Source organism: Mustela lutreola, chromosome 1 (genome assembly GCF_030435805.1).
Source record: "Mustela lutreola isolate mMusLut2 chromosome 1, mMusLut2.pri, whole genome shotgun sequence".
NCBI classification, from domain to species: Eukaryota; Metazoa; Chordata; class Mammalia; order Carnivora; family Mustelidae; genus Mustela; species Mustela lutreola.
The window spans coordinates 125,167,450-125,188,281 of record NC_081290.1 but is presented as its reverse complement, the minus strand read 5'-3'; positions in this window follow the sequence as shown (position 1 = coordinate 125,188,281).

Genomic DNA, 20,832 nt, shown 5'->3' with positions numbered 1-20,832 from the left:
AGATTCTCTTGCAAAAATTGCATCTACCATCTGTTCATGAACCCTGTGGAATTTTAGGCAGAATTTCATGCTTGTGCTCCCCCCACCACACTTGATAGAACCCCAACTCAGGATAAGCCCAAGTCTCTTACTGTGCCTCTCTTATGTATACCTAAGCTGTAGAATGTTACCAGAGGAAACCAGCTGTGCTAACTGGACTCATTGTATATGACCACATACCTCAAGTGGGCCATTAACAGTGACCACACAGGCATTTGTATAATTCGTGTCTTCTGCCTCCTGTTGCAAAGGATGAACTCTACCCACCTAAAAACAAATTCCAAATGTATAATATCACTAGACTTAGCATTCTATTCTAAGTATGCACTTACTCTATTCCCTTTTATAGCCAAACTCCCTGAATTTTCTTAACTTCCTATGTTCCTCACTTCCCATTCTCTAAACTGACTCCAGTCCAAAAATCGTCAAATGTGTTTAAACATTGTTCTTAGAGAAATGGAAGAAATTTAAGTAGTATGAAGTTGATAGGAAGTAATGAAATAGAAAAGGTAGAGAGTAAGCCTGAATGGTGATTTTTTGGGGATAGGGGGTACAAAAAGTAGAAATTAGATAAACCAATCAAGAAACAAATATAAGAATCATAAATACCCTAACAAAAACAAAAGGGGAAGAGATAATTGTGTCCAATTCCATGCCATACTTAAAAAGCAAAATAAAGTGGTAAATTTTAAAGAAAAATATATGGGAGATTCCAGAAGATACAGAAAACCGAAATAGGTTAAGTATCCTAGATTAAATAGTTCATAGAGGAATTAACTCCTACCACCGACCCACATCACTAAGTGCATTCAACTTCGAAGTGGAATTCTAATTTCAATGCACTGTAAGATTTTATAGGATCTAGATAAAGCTTTTATGTGTGTTAAAATGTGAGTATATAAAAAATATCCAGGTCCAATGATGCACAAATGAAATGATCTTATCTTGTGTGTGAATATTGATGGGAAAATCCTTACTAAAGGCAAAGAATCAAGTATCACTCATCTAAGTGAAGTTTGAAAGTGCAAGGAAGTTTCATTATTAGCAAGTAATACAATTCATATTGTGAATATAGAAAAACATCTTTGATGATACAGGGGCATTTCAGTATAATTTGAATCCATACTTCATTAAATAGAAACAAAACCTATTACTGTTAGGAACAGATGGGTATTTTTAAAAACTTGATTAAATACAACTATGCTACAATAGGTTGTTGATTGGGAAATAGTTGGGATATTCCTATTAATACCAGAAACAAGACAGGGATGTGCATATCAGTGTCTAGCTTTTTAGAGAAGATTTCTGGACTTCTCTAACTTTTCTGGAAGTCTTTGAGATGATGTAGAGGTATAATAATTGGAAAGCAGGGAAATAACATGATCATTGTTGGCAGATAATTTATACACTTGTAAAACTTAATAAGAGAACTGAAAGACTTAAAAAGAATAGGCATATTGAGTAAGAGCTTGGTACAGACCTGAGAACTCAGAAATCAATAAGCAGTAAGAGCTAATGAAAAAATAAAAAACCCTCATATGAAATGACCAAAAGACTTGGAATAAAATTGAAGTGCGCAAGTCCTGTCTGAAGAGACTTTCAAAATCCTCCTTTAGGGATAGAAAAGAAGCCTTGGTTAAATAAAAAGCATATTACAGTCCTGGGTTAGAAACTTCATGCTGTCATTTCCCTTGAAATTCTATTAACTCAATCCCAGTAAAATTACCTATTGTATTTTTTTAGAATTGGATAAGCTGATTTTTAGTTCTAACAGAAAATTTTTAAAAAGCGGCAACACCAAAAATAATCTTGAAAACACAAAAAGGGGAGAGCGAACTAATTCGGTATTGCTACATGATCAATGGAATGGAGTAGGGTCCAGAAATAGACCCAAATACAAATGATAATTATGTGTATGAGTAAGGTAGCCTAACATAAGATGCTCAATCATACTTAAACCCAAATTTAAAACTACAGTAAAAGCTACAGTATTCACCAATAAGGATGTCAAAGTTTAAAAAAATAGTGATAATAATATACGTAGAGGTGATGTAGGAAATAATTTTTTCTATTGTGCTGGTCCAGAAAATGCATAGGTGAGATTTTGTATTAACAATACTTCTTTAAAATCACACATTCTAACCCAGAAATTCTAGTTCTAATGTGCTTGAGTTAGTGAGAAATGTGTATTCATTGTTTACAATAGAAAAACATTGAAAGACACATGATAACAGACTTCAAGCTAAAGAAGAGATATAGATCTGAGAAAGCTATAGTCTTATGTTAATGATGCCTTGCATGTTTACATTTTACACGGAGCTGTCTTGTCTGTGATTATGTATAATCCCTTAAGACTTTGAGAAGTAAGTTGGACTAATATTCCCATTTTACAGTTGCAGAATCAGCTTGATGGGCTCAAAGCAATATAACAGGGGGAGCCAATGTGAGAGCCGGGGGTTTTTGTTTTAAATCTCTGTTCCATTTCTCTTGCTAGGAAATGACACTGTCTTATAATTTCTTATTAATTTCCATAAGAGTTGACTTTCCATTGATTTAAAGGGCACTTTAGGGGAAGAGTAAAACAAATATTTATGTTTCTCCTGAACTGACAGCATTCTTAGCTAAAAGCAACATTGGTTCTAGCAATGGCCTCAGTGCATATACCTTTCTGGCAATTCAATGCTTAATACATATATTCTTAAATCTATGTATCTACCTATTCATCTACCACCCATTTTTCTATCCATCATCTGTCTAAATTTACCTTGAAGTTAAGGAAATGCATATTTGTGGATTAATATTTATTACTTGGATTCTTATAAATTAGTAAAGTCTTTAACAATTTGGAGATTTGGGAGATTTTAGGGGAGAGGATTACTGATTTGAGGATGCTTGTGCATTTGTTGAACTTTTTTTTTTTTTAGTTCATACACACTTAATAGGTGTTATAGAAATTGCCAAAATTATAGGCACATCCTCAATCACACTGGTTTCTATTAGGTAGGCTGGGCTGGTTCAGTCAGAAGAACATGCTACTCTTGATCTCGGGGTCATGAGTTTGAGCCCCACGCTGGGTGTAGAGATTACTTAAATAAATACACTTTTTAAAAAAAAAGGGTTTCTTTAAAAAAGGGTTTCTGTTACTTGGACAAGATAATTTTAATAAGACACCATTTATCATGAGAAGGATTTGAATAATAGATCCCCACCAGAAATGAGGACCAGTCAGAGTTAAAGAAGCTTGAGAAGCGCTGGGAGCTTCACCACACCTCACTGCAGAACTAGCCTCTTAAACTCAGGGATAGCTCAAGCAGTGACAGCCATTCCCTCTAGTCTGTGGGGGCTCACATCTTGCCCACATACCCAGAGTCAATGCCAGACTAGCACAGTGTCAGTGAAATCTTGAGACCTGTGTGGAAGGGAAGCAAGATACATGGAAACTTCAGATTATTTGGCTGTAAAGAACTAGAAAAAAAATAAGACTCACCTAGCATGACTCCATTTCCAGCAATGCAGCAGTGGTTAAATGATAGGCAACATTTTATTGCAAATGATTCAGATACACAAGATCATCATGCTAATTATATGCAGAAAGACCATTTGACAAAATTCAAGAAAAATGTCAGGTAGGACTTCTGAGAGAATGGGGGATATATGTCAATAATTTCTTGCAGAATAATTATTAGGAAGAAGCACTAAATCATTCTTCACAGTGGAGTATAGGGGAAGAAACAGGAATAATTAAAGTCAGGAATAATAAAAGGATGTCTGCACTGATTTTTAAAAATTCAGTGTGCTTCTGGGAACTAATTGAACTAATGGGATAAGAAAAAATAAATAAGGAAAATAAAACAATAATGATTAGTAGATCAGGCATATAAAGCAAGCAACAGAGAAACTGTTGACACAAATGAAAGTACCCTGTAAGATGATTCCACACAAGATGGATGTAGTACATGAAAATTAATAGTTATCTTTGGTCAGAGCAGTGAGCTGTTGCCTACTGTCTAAAAAAAAAACAATCACTTTCACACTATAAACACAACCTATAACACAAACAGGAAATGTAGAAACTCTATAAAAAGGAACAAAATAAATAAAATTCCAACCAAATTCTTATTCAATGGAAAGACACACTGTGCCCCTGGAAGAAGAAAACCACAAAATTTTAAATATGCCATTTCCATAGAAATTAATATCTAAGTTTAATGTGATCTTAAACTTTCAGTGACTTTTGTTGGAAGAACTTTACAAATTGATGATTAAATTTATGTGACAAAATATATCAAAATGTTTAAGAAATTTTTGAAAGCAGAATCTTGAGAGGTGGGAGTATCTGTCCTACCAAGTATAAAATACATGTGGAAATAAAAAGTTAAGTCAGAACAGAATAGACAGATCAGAAACAGATATGATTGTATGTGGAAATTTAGTATGGGTGCTGTTATGGGAAAACCTCAGTATTATATTGAAATAAAAAAGGTGTGTGCTAATCTAAGTGCAACATTTATTTAGACTCATTTAAATGTGTATTTACCAATATAAACACCATTGAATGGATATATGTTGAAGAATATAAGAAATAACATTGCTACCTCTTTGAAATGGGATAGGGTCTTGGGTAATGATAGAGCATTTTATTTTATTTGATTGATTTAATTTATTTATTCATTAATTAAATCCCATGGCTAACTTTATTAAGGAAAACACACCAGATTTTACAGAGAATGAATTTAACCACTACTTAGGAAAGATTCTTTGGTCCCTATACACAATTCTTTAGGGCTAACTACGATTTAACGATTTTGGTAAAGAAAGCCCTTATAGAGTCTGATTTCTTTGTTCTAGACAATTTACCATGTAGCTTCTATCAGATAAATTCTAGTACTTCACTGAGAGATTATATTATTCAACAAAAGAGCAAATGCTATTTGGTATGTAATTAGAGTTTATCTGTAATAAAAATTTAGGTTGCCATAGGATTTTTATGAAGAAAGCAAAAGTCACTCCCTTGGTATAGGTTAAAATTTTTATATTAGGCTGTGACTACAGAAAACCAACCAACCAACCAGTAGAAACAACTGAAATAAGTGACTACAAAATGTTACCAGGGCTAAACATTTCTGAGACTATAGTAGTTGGCTGTGTGTCAAAAACCACTTCAGAAAATTATTGAGCTAATAGTTCTTTTCATTCTGCATAAATATTGGCTTCTATAAGAGAGGTAGTACTGCCTATTGGTTAGGGGACAGTCCCTGGGTTACCAGTGACAGCTGCTATATGACTGTGCAAATTATTTGCCCCATATATAAGGTACTTGTGAGAATTAAGAGACATAGTCTATGCAAAAAGGCTTACTCCAATGTCCAACTAATATTAAGCACTTCCTATGTATAAGCTATCATCATCATCATCATCATCATCATCATCATCATACCAGATGATAGACACTTTTATTGTACACCTTTTGATACAAAAGCATCTGCCCACGAATAGAAGACTGGTTAATACATGTTTTTCAGTAAAAATATATGATATGTTTCTCTGAAAAGAATATAGTAGATACTTCATTAATGTAGAAAGATAGCCGCAGAATACTGGGGAAAATACTCAGAATATATAGCATTGCCTTAATTAAAAAATCCACCTTAATATAGATCTAGAAGGATATTGATTAAAGTATAAAGGTAGAGACTTAAGTAACTCTTTTACTTTCCATTTCAGTGGGAACTAGTAACTACTTGTGGTCCTGGCTACTCACATCTATTAGTTCTTTCACCCATACATCACTGTTCCACATCCAGACACATTCATGGAGAAAAAGCTGGCCTTTATCTTCCAGTTCTCAAACTCTGACAACAATTTATAATTCATTTAATAAAAATTAGTTTAGTAATAAGTTATGGTGCAAGAATACTGTGGCACAGGGAATAATATGCTGCCATTAAAAAACAACCAGTAAATTTTGAACATGCTGATGTAGAAAAATGGCCAAAACAGGGGAAAAAAAAAAGTTCACAGGAACATATTTAATGAGTAGACTTCTTTAAAGGTCGGTTGATTAAACATAGACATCTGCTTTTGCTCCTTCTCAAAATCTCATTAAAATGACAGTAGGATTGTTTTTGGTTGTTTTAGCCATAAAAACACAGGGACAGGAACAAACAAAGAAAAAACAGCAACAAAATTTTGGAAACAAGTACACCTGAAACTGGTATTACATTATATGTTAACTGACTGGCATTTAAATAAAAACTTAAAAAAAAAAAAGCCTCTGGCAAGTGGAGAAAGCTGATTCCTAAGCTGCTAATGAGAGAAGTAAAAAAGCAACTTAATTTATACAGCTGAATCCTCAAAGACTCAGAACTGGGCACTATTCAGCAGAAACTGGCATAAGTAATTAGTATAATTAATATATACTTATAATTAGTATAAAATACAGGACACCCAGTTAAATGTGAATTTAGATAAACAACAACTTTTTTGGTATAAATATGCTCCAACTATTATATAAAATACAGCTATAGTTTAAAAATTATTCATTGCTTACCTTAAATTAAAAATTGAGTTGGCTGTCCTGTATTTATTTACTAAATCTGGCAGCCTTACTTGGAACAGACGCAGCCCTCTGGAGCACCTCTCTAAGAAGGAAGGGGAGAGATAGATGTAGAGAGAACACACTTGCTTCTCCCATCTCTCTGCCCTGTGATTTGCTGGTGGTGTGCCCTATAGCAGAATGGACCTGGGAGACAGTTGGCAAAAAAAAGCCTAGGAAATGCTTTTTTGACCCACAGCCACAGAGCATTACAGAATAGAGGATAGAAGGAAGGGTTTGGAACTGACAGTAAGTAAATAACAGGCAATTGCTTATATGAATTATGTGTAATTTTAGCTTGAGATATTTAAAATTAGGGAGATAAATCTTGGTTAATCTCTTTGTATACAGGCTTTTGGGTGCCTATTTTGGAGCTTGAACATTTTGGGTGCTTCTTTTGGGGTGGGAAAAAATATCCATGATAACTGGAATGTGAAGTGCCAGAAAACAAGTATCACACTAGAGACACTAGAGGTGTTAGAAATGCCACAGGAAGACAATCAAGCAAGCGGCTGCCTTCGGCTGGGGTCATGATCTCAGGGTCCTGAAATTGAGCCCCACGTGGGGACCCCAGGGAGACAGCCTCTCCCTCTCCTTCTCGCTAAGGTCTCTCTCTCACTATCTCTCCCCCTCTCTCTCTCAAATAGATAAATAAAACCTTTTTTAAAAATGCCATAGGAGTGCAGAAGAGAGACTGCTCATTCTGAGAAGAGTGAGGGGTGGAGGGAGGACTTTGAGTAAGCTTCACTGAGTTATTTGAATGAGATTTGCATGAAAGAAGGGGAGAGGGAAGGACATTGCCAGGCGGACAGTGAGATCAAAACTAAACGCACTGAGAAAGTGTGTAATGTGTTCTGAGAATAGCTGTGGTTTGGGGCTGCTGCGTAGAAAAGATGATGTATGGGTGGAATGGGGAAAGAGTTTGGTCGTGTGGGAACAGCACCTTGTTGGAGGAGGGCCCTGAATACAGAGCTAAGAATTTAGCTTTTATTCTGCCCAATTATGCAAAGGCACTGGGGAACCATTCAAGGATACTGGAACTAAGGAAAAAGTCAGATCTAGACCAGGTGTATTTGAGGCCGGATTAATGGATTAGATTTTCAAGGAAGTTCAGAGCAGTGTCTCAGACTTGTAGAACCCACCGCCTCTGTTGATAAACACTCAGAGGTATCTGCCATGGGAAATCTTTATGGCACCTATTGTAAATCATTGCTTTATTCTGCTTACCCCAGTCAAAACTAATTTTGTCAAACTTTCTTTTCCCTAGAATTTTGAAAATTTTTTTTTCTTTCCTAAATACAAAATATATCAATTCCAAATTTTTAATAAGATTTTATTTATTTGAGAGAGGGAGAGCGAGAGCAGGGGGGAGGGGCTGAGGGCAGAAGGAGAAGCAGACTCTCCCTGAGCCGGGAGCCTGATGGGGAACTCCATCCCAGGACCCTGGGATCGTGACCTAAACAGGAGGCAGAAGCTTAACTGACTGAGCCACACAGGCACACCCCCAAAACGTTTGGTTTGTCAAATTATATTAATACTACACTTATAAACTATTGAGGTAAATACATAAATTGCTAAAGTTATTTCATGAGCAATTTGACAATTCACATTATATCTCATTGTAATTTGATGGGATTCATTTTCCTATCCTTGTGTGTGTTTGTATATGAGTGTGCATACACGCACATATTTAAGCTTTATTGATACACATGTGTTTAAGCAGAATGTTATGGGCTAAATGTTTGTGTCCTCCACCAAATTCATACCTTGAATTCCTGACGCCAATGTAATGGTATTAAGAGGTGGGGATCTTTGGGAGGCGATTGGATCGTGAAGGTAGAATTCTTGTGAAATTGGTTAGTATCCTTATAAAATAAGACCCTACGGACCTTTCTGGTGAGGATAGAGCAGGAAGATGGTCATTTACGAGTCATGAAGCAGGCTCTCACCAGGCACCGTATCCTGATTTGGGACTTCCAGCCTTCAGGAACAGCGAGAAATAAATATTTATTGTTTAAGCCACTCAATCTATGGTGTTTTTGTTATAGTAGCCCAAACTGAGTAAGACAGGCTTGATATCCATAAATGGTATCACACTGTATATTGAGATTTCCTTTGTTTTCTTAACCAGTATACTTAAGGATCTCTCCACTAACCCAGATCTGTACATTGCCTTATTGTTTTAGATGATACTGTATTTTATCATGTGAACATACCATTATTAATTTAAACATTACACTTGAAGAAATTTAATTTTCCTTTTTTAACTTGTTATTATTGACCATGTTGGAATTAATACCCTTGATCTTAGAGTGCATGAGTAGTTCTATAAGATAATAGCGTACAAGCGAGAGTGCTCTGCATCTGGGGACTAGCATTAACTTGGAGACTGGTTGAAAGCACTCCAAAAGAGCAAAGGATTGTGGGGGGGAAATTGTGGGAATTGGGGCAGCTCCGGACAGGGGTTTAAGTCCCCAGTCCCAGGACAGCCTCTCCTGCGCTAAGGCAGAGAGAGTGCGGCGGAGAAACCAGCTCTTGGTCCCTAAGCCGCCAGCGAGCCCAAGAATGCGTGGGTTCTAGTTCCTGTGAGGGGATGGGAGCCACGCCAGTCAGCGGAACGCGCGAGCCCTACCACAAAGCCTGAGAGAGGCGCGCAGGTTCCTCATGCTCCCCTGAGAGAGGTACAAAGGCCCGGCTGGCGCTCCTTGACCCGCGCCAGTCTCAAAGCCTAAGCCGGGGGCCTCAAACTCTCCCCTGACAGAGGTGCGCAAAAGCCCAACCTGGTGCTCTCGGACCTGCGCCCCGTTCTCAGTGCCTGAGACGTGCGCACGACCCATAGCCGCCCCTGAAAGAGGTGTGTGCAAGCCGGGCACTCTTGGACCCAGCAAGACCAGGTACCCCAGCCCGGGCCAGCAGCAAAATCTCAGTGTGTGATTGCTGCTTGGAACCTCTCTGGCAGTCTGGAGCTGCCCAGACAGCCTTTGCTGCCATGGCTTTGGGTACAAGCAAAAGACCCTGCGCCCCCAGGGTCTGCAACTTGGAACCTGCTCTGCCAGCAGCCAAGGGGTTATTTATTTAGGCTCTGCACCCAGACTGAGGCCTCTCTGTGAGAGGGAGATCAGGGTGCGGTTTGTTTTCCTCTAAAACTACAAAAACCATCAAAGGCGGTCAAGGTAAGAGAAAAAAAATTGAACAAACAAAAAAACCTCCAGAGAACAAAAGCCTGAAAAAAACCAGTTTCCTCAGAGCCCACCCCCTTGAGGGGGGCGGGGGTACTTAACTCAGGAAACATCATTGACTGACAACCCACGTGGCAGGCCCCTCCCCCAGAAAACAAACCAAGAAAGGGAAAAAAAAAAAAAAGGACTACAGAGAACAACCACTACTTCATAGGAAACCTTGTATTGTTCACTCATTCCCACTATTCCGGTTCATTTTTTTTTTTTTTTAACACATAGGTAATTTTTTTAACCTATTTACCATCACAGCGAGCTGTACAGTACATCAAATACCATAATACCCTTCTAACTTGAACTATTTGATACATACACCTATGTTTTTCTTTTGCATTTTTATTTTTTGAATTCTTTTTTTTTTTAATTTTAGTTTAGTTTAGTCTAGTTTATTCCTTTTTATTTTTATCCTCTAATATTCATATAGAGTTAAACTTCAAAGTAATCCCCTTTCCCCAATCAATACTACCCCTATAGGTAAACCAATTTTTAATCCCCTTTATCTTAGGAAAGTTGAATCCTTTAACAAAGATATCAAGATACATCCAGGAAGAATCAAAACAACCTTCCTCACACACACTGAGAATTTATAAGAACTCTACCATCTTCTTCCACCAGTGTTTCTGTGTTTTTGTGTTTGTCCTGATAGCATATAAATCTTACACTTGGGGTTCTTTTTGACGAGGTTCTTCCTTTATTTGCATATATATATTTTTTTCTCTTGTCATATACTTGTATCAGTCTTTTTGTCTCTTTTTGTTTGTCTACTTCATAAATCTTACCTTGGGGCCCAGCTGGGCTGAACCTCCTCTTTCATAGTCCCTTTCTTTCCTGTCTCTCTCTCTCTCTCTCTTTTTTTTCTTTTTCTTTTCTTTTGTCTCTCGTTTGGGTGGTGAATCCTGATTCCTCAGAAGTGTTCCAGGGTGCACCTTGACTGCACCACAGTTGATACATCCAGTTACATCTGTTCAGTCATCTCCCACCAAAATGACTAGGAGGAGGAATGACCAACAGAAGAAAAATACAAAGGATGGACCTTCTGCAACAGAGCTAACGGCTATCAACATAGACAATATGTCAGAAAGAGAATTCAGGCTAACAATTATCCAGGCAATAGCTAGGTTGGAGAAAGCCATGGATAACCAAACGGAATTGATTAGGGCCAAACTGAAAGCAACCAGACAGGATGTTCACAATGTTAGGGCAGAGATTAAAGCTACCAGGGAGGAGGTTCACAATGCTCTCAATGAGTTCAATCTAATCTAAACTCTCTCAAAGCTATGGTAACTGAGACAGAAGATAGAATTAGTGATCTGGAAGAAAAACAGATAGAGAGAAAGGATCAGGAGGAAGCCTGGGACAAACAGCTTAGAAGCCACGAAAACAGAATCAGGGAAATAAATGATGCCATGAAGCGTTCCAACGTCAGAATTATTGGAATCCCTGAAGGGGAGGAGAAAGAAAGAAGTCTAGAAGATATAGTGGAACAAGTCCTTCATGAAAATTTTCCCAGTCTCGTGAATGGAACCAGTGTTTATGTACTAGAGGCTGAACGGTCTCCACCCAAGATTATACATTCCAAAAAAACATCACGACACCTGATAGTCAAATTGAGGAATTATAATTGTAGGTATAATCTCTTGAAAGCTGCCAGGGCAAAGACGCTCCTTACTTACAGAGGTAAGCCCATCAGAATAACGTCAGACCTGTCCACAGAGACCTGGCAAGCCAGAAAAGGCTGGCAAGATATATTCAGGGCACTAAATGAGAAGAACATGCAGCCAAGAATACTTTATCCAGCAAAACTGACATTCAAAATGGATGGAGAGATAAAGAGTTTCCAAGACCGGCAAGGCTTAAAAGACTATGCAACCACCAAGCCAACACTGCAGTAAATATTAAGGGGGGTTCTATAAAAGAGGAAAAATCCTCAGAATAGCATTGAACAGAAATATAGAGACAATCTACAGAAAGAAATACTTCAAAGGTAACTCGATGTCAATAAAAACGTATCTATCAATAATCACTCTCAATGTGAATGGCCTAAATGTGCCCCTAAAACAGCACAGGGTTGCAGATTGGATAAAACGACAGGACCCATCCATATGTTGTCTACAAGAGACCCATTTTGAACCTAAAGATATACCCAGACTGAAAGTGAAGGGATGAAGAAGCACCTTTCACGCCAATGGGCCTCAAAAGAAGGCTGGGGTAGCGATTCTTATATCAGATAAATTAGATTTTAAACTAAAGACTGTAGTCAGAGATACAGAAGGACACTACATAATTCTTAAAGGGACTATCCACCAAGATGATATAACAATTGTAAATATCTATGCTCCCAATATGGGAGCAGCCAATTACTTAAGAAAACTGTTAATCAAGATAAAGAGTCATATTAATATGAATACACTAATAGTAGGAGATCTTAACATGCCTCTCTCAGAAATAGATCATCGAAGCAGAAAATCAATAAAGAAACACGAGCATTGAATGACACATTGGACCAGATGGACTATATATATATATATATATATAGAGAGAGAGAGAGAGAGAGAGAACATTCCACCTTAAAACAACAGAATACTCATTCTTCTCAAGTGCACACGGAACCTTCTCCAGAATAGACCACATACTGGGTCACAAATCAGGACTCAACCAATACCAAAAGACTGAGATTATTCCCTGCATATTCTCAGATCACAATGCTTTGAAACTGGAGCTAAATCACAAGGAAAAGTTCAGAAGGAACTCAAACACCTGGAAGCTAAAGACCACCTTGATTAAGAATGCTTGGATCAACCAGGAGATCAAAGAAGAGTTTAAATAATTCATGGAAACCAATGAGAATGAAGACACTTCTGTCCAAAACCTATGGGATACAGCAAAGGCGGTCCTAAGGGGGAAATACATAGCCATCCAAGCCTCCCTCAAAAAAATGGAAAAATCCAGAACACAGCAGCTTTCTCTACACCTTAAAGAACTGGAGAATCAACAACAAATAAAACCAAGTCCACACATAAGAAGGGAAATCATCAAGATTAGAGCTGAGATCAATGAGGTAGAAACCAGAGATATAGTAGAACGTATCAATGAAACTAGAAGCTGTTTTTTTGAAAGAATCAATAAGATTGATAACCCATTGGCCACACTAATCCAAAAGAAAAGAGAGAAAGCCCAAATTCATAAAATTATGAATGAAAAGGGAGAGATCACAACTAACACCAAGGAAGTAGAAACAATCATCAGAAGTTATTATCAACAGTGATATGCCAATAAGCTTAGCAGCCTAGATGAAATGGATGCATTCCTGGAAAACTATAAACTACCAAAATTGAACCAGGAAGAAATCGACAACCTGAACAGACTGGTATCTAATAACGAGATTGAAGCAGTGATCAAAAACCTCCCAAAAAACAAGAGCCCAGGACCTGACGGATTCCCTGGGGGAATTCTACCAAACTTTCAAAGAAGAAATAAGACCTATTCTCCTGAAGCTGTTTCAAAAAATTGAAGCAGAAGGAAAACTTCCACACACTTTCTATGAAGCCAGCATTACCCTGATCCCCAATCCAGGCAAAGACCCTACCAAAAAGGAGAATTTTAGACCAATATCACTGAAGAATATGGATGCTAAGATTCTCAACAAGATCCTAACCAACAGGATCCAACAGCACATTAAAAAGATTATCCACCATGATCAGGTGGGATTCATTCCTGGGCTACAAGGATGGTTCAACATTCGCAAATCAATCAATGTGATAGAACAAATTAATATGAGAAGAGAGAAGAACCACATGGTCCTCTCAATTGATGCAGAAAAAGCATCTGACAAAATCCAGCATCCGTTCCTGATTGGAATGCTTCAAAGTATAGGGATAGAGGAAACATTCCTGAACCTCATCAGATCTATCTATGAAAGACCCACAGCAAATATCATCCCCAATGGGAAAAGCTTGCAGCCTTCCTGTTGAGATCAGGAACACGACAAGGATGCCCACTTTCACCACTCTTATTCAACATAGTATTAGAAGTCCTAGCAACAGCAATCAGACAACAAAGAGAAATAAAAGGTATCCAAATTGGCAATGAAGAAGTCAAACTCTCTCTCTTCCCAGATGACATGATTCTTTATATGGAAAACCCAAAAGACTCCACCCCCAAACTACTAGAACTCGTACAGCAATTCAGCAACGTGGCAGGATACAAAGTCAATGTGCAGAAATCAGTGGCTTTCTTATACACTAACAATGAAAATACAGAAAGGGAAATTAGAGAATCGATTCCATTTACTATAGCACCAAGAACCATAAGATACCTGGGAATAAACCTAACCAAAGAGGTAAAGGATCTGTACTCGAGGAATTACAGAACACTCATGAAAGAAATTGAAGAAGACACAAAAAGATGAAAGACCATTCCATGCTCTTGGATCGGAAGGATAAACATTGTTAAAATGTCTATACTGCCTAGAGCAATCTATACTTTTAATGCCATTCCGATCAAAATTCCATCAGTATTCTTCAAAGAGCTGGAGCAAATAATCCTAAAATTTGTATGGAATCAGAAGAGACCCTGAATCGCTAAGGAAATGTTGAAAAACAAAAATAAAGCTGGGGGCATCACGTTACCTGATTTCAAGCTTTATTACAAAGCTGTGATCACCTAGACAGCATGGTACTGGCATAAAAACAGACACATAGACCAGTGGAACAGAGTAGAGAGCCCAGATATGGACCCTCAACTCTATGGTCAATTAATCTTCGATAAAACAGGAAAAAATATACAGTGGAAAAAAGACAGTCTTTTCAATAAATGGTGCTGGGAAAACTGGACAGTTATATATAGAAGAATGAAACTCGACCATTCTCTTACACCGTACACCGTACAAAATGGATAAAAGACCTCAACGTGAGACAGGAATCCATCAGACTCCTAGAAGAGAACATAGGCAGTAATCTCTTCGATATCAGCCACAGCAACTTCTTTCAAGATATGTCTCCATAGACAAAGGAAACAAAAGCGAAAATAAACTTTTGGGACTTCATCAAAATCAAAAGCTTCTGCACAGCAAAGGAAACAGTCAAAAAAACAAAGAGGCAACCCACGGAATGGGAGAAGATATTTGCAAATGACAGTACAGACAAAAGGTTGATATCCAGGATCTATAATGAACTCCTCAAACTCAACACACACAAAACAGGCAATCATATAAAAAAAAATGGGCAGAAGATATGAACAGACACTTCTCCAATCAAGACATACAAATGGCTATCAGACACATGAAAAAATGTTCATCATCACTAGCCCTCAGGGAGATTCAAATTAAAACCACATTGAGATATCACCTTACACCAGTTAGAATGGCCAAAATTAACAAAACAGGAAACAACGTGTGCTGGAGAGGATGTGGAGAAAGGGGAACCCTCTTACACTGTTGGTGGGAATGCAAGTTGGTGTAGCCTCTTTGGAGAACAGTGTGGAGATTCCTCAAGAGATTAAAAACAGAACTTCCCTATGACCCTGCAATTGCACTCCTGGGTATTTACCCCAAAGATACAGATGTCGTGAAAAGAAGGGCCATCTGTACCCCAATGTTTAGAGCAGCAATGGCCATGGTCACCAAACTATGGGAAGAACCAAGATGCCCTTCAACGGACGAATGGATAAGGAAGATGTGGTCCATATACACTATGGAGTATTATGCCTCCATCAGAAAGGACGAATACCCAACTTTTGTAGCAACATGGACGGGACTGGAAGAGATTATGCTGAGTGAAATGAGTCAAGCAGAGAGAGTCAATTATCATATGGTTTCACTTATTTGTGGAGCATAACAAATATCATGGAGAACAAAGGGTGTTAGAGAGGAAAAGGGAGTTGGGGTAAATTGGAAGGAGAGGTGAATCATGAGAGACTATGGACTCTGAAAAACAATCTGAGGGGTTTGAAGTGGCGGGGGGGTGGGAGGTTGGGGTACCAGGTGGTGGGTATTATAGAGGGCATGGATTGCAGGGAGCACTAGGTGTGGTGAAAAAATAATGAATACTGTTTTTCTGAAAATAAATTAATTAATTAAAAAAAAGAAAAAGAAACAGGAAAAAAAGGAAATACAAATAAAACAAATACATGATTTCTAAAAAATGGGCAAACGCTTGAAGTTACATAAAAGGATTATCATCCTATATGAAAATTACCATTGAAGAAATACAAATAACTAGGAAATATATCTAAACCCTCTTTTAACATTTTGTTGCAAATAATATCTTTATAAATGGCATATGGATGAATGTTGTCTTTTCTGAAAGAAGTTGTCTCAATGTCTGCATCTTTTAATAATGATAATGTTAGGAAAAGCAAACTCTCAGAGAACATTTGCTATTTGATTGGCATCATTCCAGCTGATTTTATGTGTATTAACTCAAATCCTCAAAACTAGAGTCAGCTACATAATTTGCAGGGCCAAATGAAAAATAAAAATTCAGAGCCTACTGTTTAAAAATGAGGAAGAAAATGCCATTAATAATAGGTATGAAAACATAAAGCTTTTCTCTTTCTACCTCGTGTGTAGTGTTTTAAAAATTTGTGACTCATCCTGAGCAAAACATTTGAAAATTTAAATCAACATGAATTAAAATTCACCTTCCTCTTTATATTTTACAATGTCCATTTTAAAAGAAAATATACAAGCATTTAACTCATATGACAAATCATCAAAATTGGGAATTGTATTTCCTAAGTTACACGTGCCTATTCAGTCTCTTCTTCTCAGAGCAGTGCAAATGGAAATGCAGTGCAAAACTAATTCAGTTGTTTCATTCCGTTTCTTAATGCATGCGAGTCTTACCAACACTCTAGTCTTTGGTTCACTGATGAGGAAGGAAGGAGTGAGAGGGAGAGGAAGCTTGGGTTGCCTCATCTTCCCCTTTGCTGCCCTGAACTGTCACTTTCAGTGTAAGTGATTTGTTACTAGGAGAAGCGATGTGAGTAAGGAAGGGTTCCTTGATCATCGGTGTTTCTTATAATCCATTTGCCTTCATAGTGTGTTTGGAGCAGGTTCTGGTTTGGATGATATTTTTGTGCTTTTAGCATGTCCCAGCCCCAGGGGCCTCACTCAGTCACTCGGGGGTTGTGGGCTCTCTAGGAGTGGATAAATAGAAAAGGCTTCCCGAGCTCAATTTTGGTCACCTGCTTTAGGAGTTACCACCAGCCACCAATATCCAGGATCCTGGAATTAGCTTAAAGCTCCCAAAACTATGATGAAAAGGGTTAAGATCAGACTTTGGGTATTATTGTTTATCAGGAGCAAGCAGGCTTGTCACCTTTTCATATTTGTATAAAATTTGGCAGAAAGTACATTTTCAGAAATCTGTAACATGGCACAAAATTGAAAACGCTTTCTCCTGCAGGTCTGGACTAGAGAGAGACAACTTTGTGGTGAAAATGAATGGATGTGAAGGGTGGAAGACAGAAGGAAAACCTGAACTCTAGAATTCTTGACCACACTTTCCAATGGATTGGAATTTTAGCAAAGGAACATGCTGGTGATCTCAGGCGGCACCAGTGCATATCTTATACACAGCTTACACTAAGTCTATCATTGCTTTGTTGAATCAACGGTATTTTAGTTTTTGCCCATCTCAGGATTCCTCATAGTGAATGCAGGGTTTTTAATTTTTATTTTTTATTATATTCATGAACAAGCATTCTTCGATGGCTTGCTCTGTTAACATTCATGGCTGAGGGTACGCAGGTGGGACTATAATTGTTAATATTGTTAAATTTCAAGAATTTTGAAATCTCTATTTTCTCACAAAAACCAATGGATCCTTAGTAAACCTCCAAAAATTGATTGCACACCTACCGTTTTGTGGAATGCCAAGCTTTCTCTCTTGTTTTGCTCTTTCATTTATTTTTTTCTGGTCCACTTGTAGAAATGTCAAACACTGAGAAATTGTTCTTTGATACCTCTAGACTTCTGCTGTGTGCGATTTTCTGCCAGATGTGCATGGGTTGCTTTTGTTTTAAGAACTATAAAAAACATTCCAAACTTGTGTTTGGGTCCTTGAAAAAGACCTTGGATCATCCTCAAACACTTTGATGAAGTAGGGTATGCAAGCTTTCGTGTTTGTTTGTTTGTTTTCAGTTTTTCATACATCAATACAAGTCTGTTTTGAAAAAGCATATGGGCACTTTGTTGCCTAATTCCATTACTGTATCAAATAGAAATATTGCGGCTTAAGACTCATACATCATGCTTTAATTTGGTAAAAGTTGAAGTTTACCAAATTTCTCTGCCTTAAAAAGGGGGTGGGGTGGGTGGATGGGTGTGCTTTCTACCTGTTTTAAAGTTGTGACTTTCCCATTTAAACGACATAACATTCCTTATCCATCCAGTATCTCTGCTTTCTTCTTCTCGATTTTCATTTTTAATATAGTTTATTCATTTTAATTGTCCATTTCCCCTAATAGAAAGTGAGCGTCTAATAGCAAGGATGTGCTGTTGTTCTTCACTGTATTGCCAGCACTTGAAGTAGTGTCTGGAACATAGTAGGTTCCCAGGATGTTTTGTTAGACAATTGGAATCAGATATTCTAAGTAGTTGGGAAATTGGGAGAGTCACCTTCCAGTGATCTGATTAGATTTTTTTTACCTTTGTAATAAAAATGAGTGATTGAATGAATTATTAAACAATAGGGGATTGAAAGTAATTTTAATGAAGATAATTTTTACTTTTATGAATTTAAAATGTAATTAACTTTTAACTCTTAGCAAACTCATGGATTTGGGAGATACTCTGATGTCATTAAGCTGAATTTAGAAAGTGTTTGTTATAATCTCACACTATCTGTACTGCTCAGTTTTCCAAGAAGTGGACCTCTGGGCAATTTTCTTCTTTGAGCCAATTACACCCTCTGCTGCCCTTTTTGGGTCCTTCACATAAGCGAGGATGGTCTGAAGGGCAGTGGTGAAAACATTTCATTTGTCTGGATACAACACTGTTTCCTGTAACTCGACCCTGAGTAGAAAGACCCCTTGGGGATAAACTTCTTTTCCCTGTGGCTTAATCATACACAAAATTTGTGAAAGGTGAGGACTGGCAAGCTTTTCAGGCAGTCTTTTTTTTTTTTAATTTTTAAATTTTTTTTATTTTTTTAATAATATTTTTTATTTTTTTATAAACATATAATGTATTATTAGATGGAGGGGTACAGGTCTGTGAATCACCAGGTTTACACACTTCATAGCACTTATCATAGCACATACTCTCCCCAATGTCCAAAACCCCACCACCCTCTCCCTACCCACCTCAGTTTGTTTTGTGAGATTAAGAGTCTCTTATGGTTTGTCTCCCTCCCGATTCCATCTTGTTTCATTTATTCTTTTCCTACCCCCAAGCCCCCCACGTTGCATCTCCACTCCCTCATATCAGGGAGATCATATGATAGTTGTCTTTCTCCAATTGACTTATTTCGCTAAGCATGATACCCTCTAGTTCCATCCACGTTGTCGCAAATGACAAGATTTCATTTCTTTTGATGCCTCCATTATATATGTGTATATATATATATATATATATATATATATATATATATATATATACACACACACACATACATACCACCTCTTCTTTATCCATTCATCTGTTGATGGACATCTAGGTTCTTTCCATAGTTTGGCTATTGTGGACAGTGCTGCTATAAACATTCAGGTGCATGTGTCCCTTCGGATCACTATGTTTGTATGTTTAGGGTAAATACCCAGTAGTGCTGGGTTATAGGATAGCTCTATTTTCAACTTTCTGAGGACCCCCCATGCTGTTTTCCAGAGTGGTTGCACTAGCTTGCATTCCCACCAACAGTGTAGGAGGGTTCCCCTTTCTCCGCATGCTCACCTGCATCCAGGCAGCCCTTTTTTTTATAGCCATCATTTGTGGTATTTCCAGTAGCAACTGGAAATTTCTGAGACTGGAATAAAAATGGCCCACCCCAAGAAAAACAATATTTGGTTGGTGTCTCTGACATCGTTTCAAAAACAATGCTTATGAATTTCTTAAAAACTTTCAGACAACTCAGTTCGCCTGCCATCAACACTATCCTGATGATTCTCTCAGGTCATATTCTCTTTTCTTCTGATGAGCTGTCTGCCCTTCAGGAGGAGAAGAGGGTAATGGTTCAGAGCACAGCCTTCAGAACTGTCCACTCTGGTTTGATTCTCAGGGCCATGTGTCTGCTGGCCAGTTACCAAACTTCTCTATTTCTTGATATCCTAACTCATAAAAATAGTACCGGCCCCATGGAGTTGTGTCCACCAAAGAGTAAAGTAGTGATAACAGTGCCAGTAAATAGGAAACAATCGGTAAGTATTATTACCTGCTATTTCCCCGAATACAGTGATTTCTAGCATTACTAGTTGCTGCTAAGCCTTCTATAGTTGCCTAAAAATGTTACAGGTTCTTTAGTCCCTCTTCTAGCTGGAGCTGCTAAATTAGTACTAAACCCTAGGACATTGATCTCCCTGAAGGCCATTGGCAAAGCAGCTCTTTTCTTTGGGTATAAATCAAGACAGCAACACCAACACGGTCTTGAATGGAGTGTCTAGGCTATTTGCCGGTTTCCCTTGCAAATGTGTTTTCAATATCATCACACGCCACACACTTTTCTTCTTCAACAGCTGTTCTTTTTATATATGTAAACTATAGAATATATATATGTAATACACTTGAAATATTTTCCTTTGTTAATTGCTATTTAATTTATTAATTAAAAATACTAATGGAAACTTATTTACTTGGTTACTTATAATCAAACAAGGGTGAATTTTCCCTGTTCTCCAGCTTCTCACCAGGTATGTACGTGTACATTGAATTCTATACCAGCTCCCTTTCAAAGACTCAGGTATTTTTTCCTCCTCCAGAGGAGAGGCATATGGTAAAGATCCAACACCCTTTTCTTCTCTTTGTAA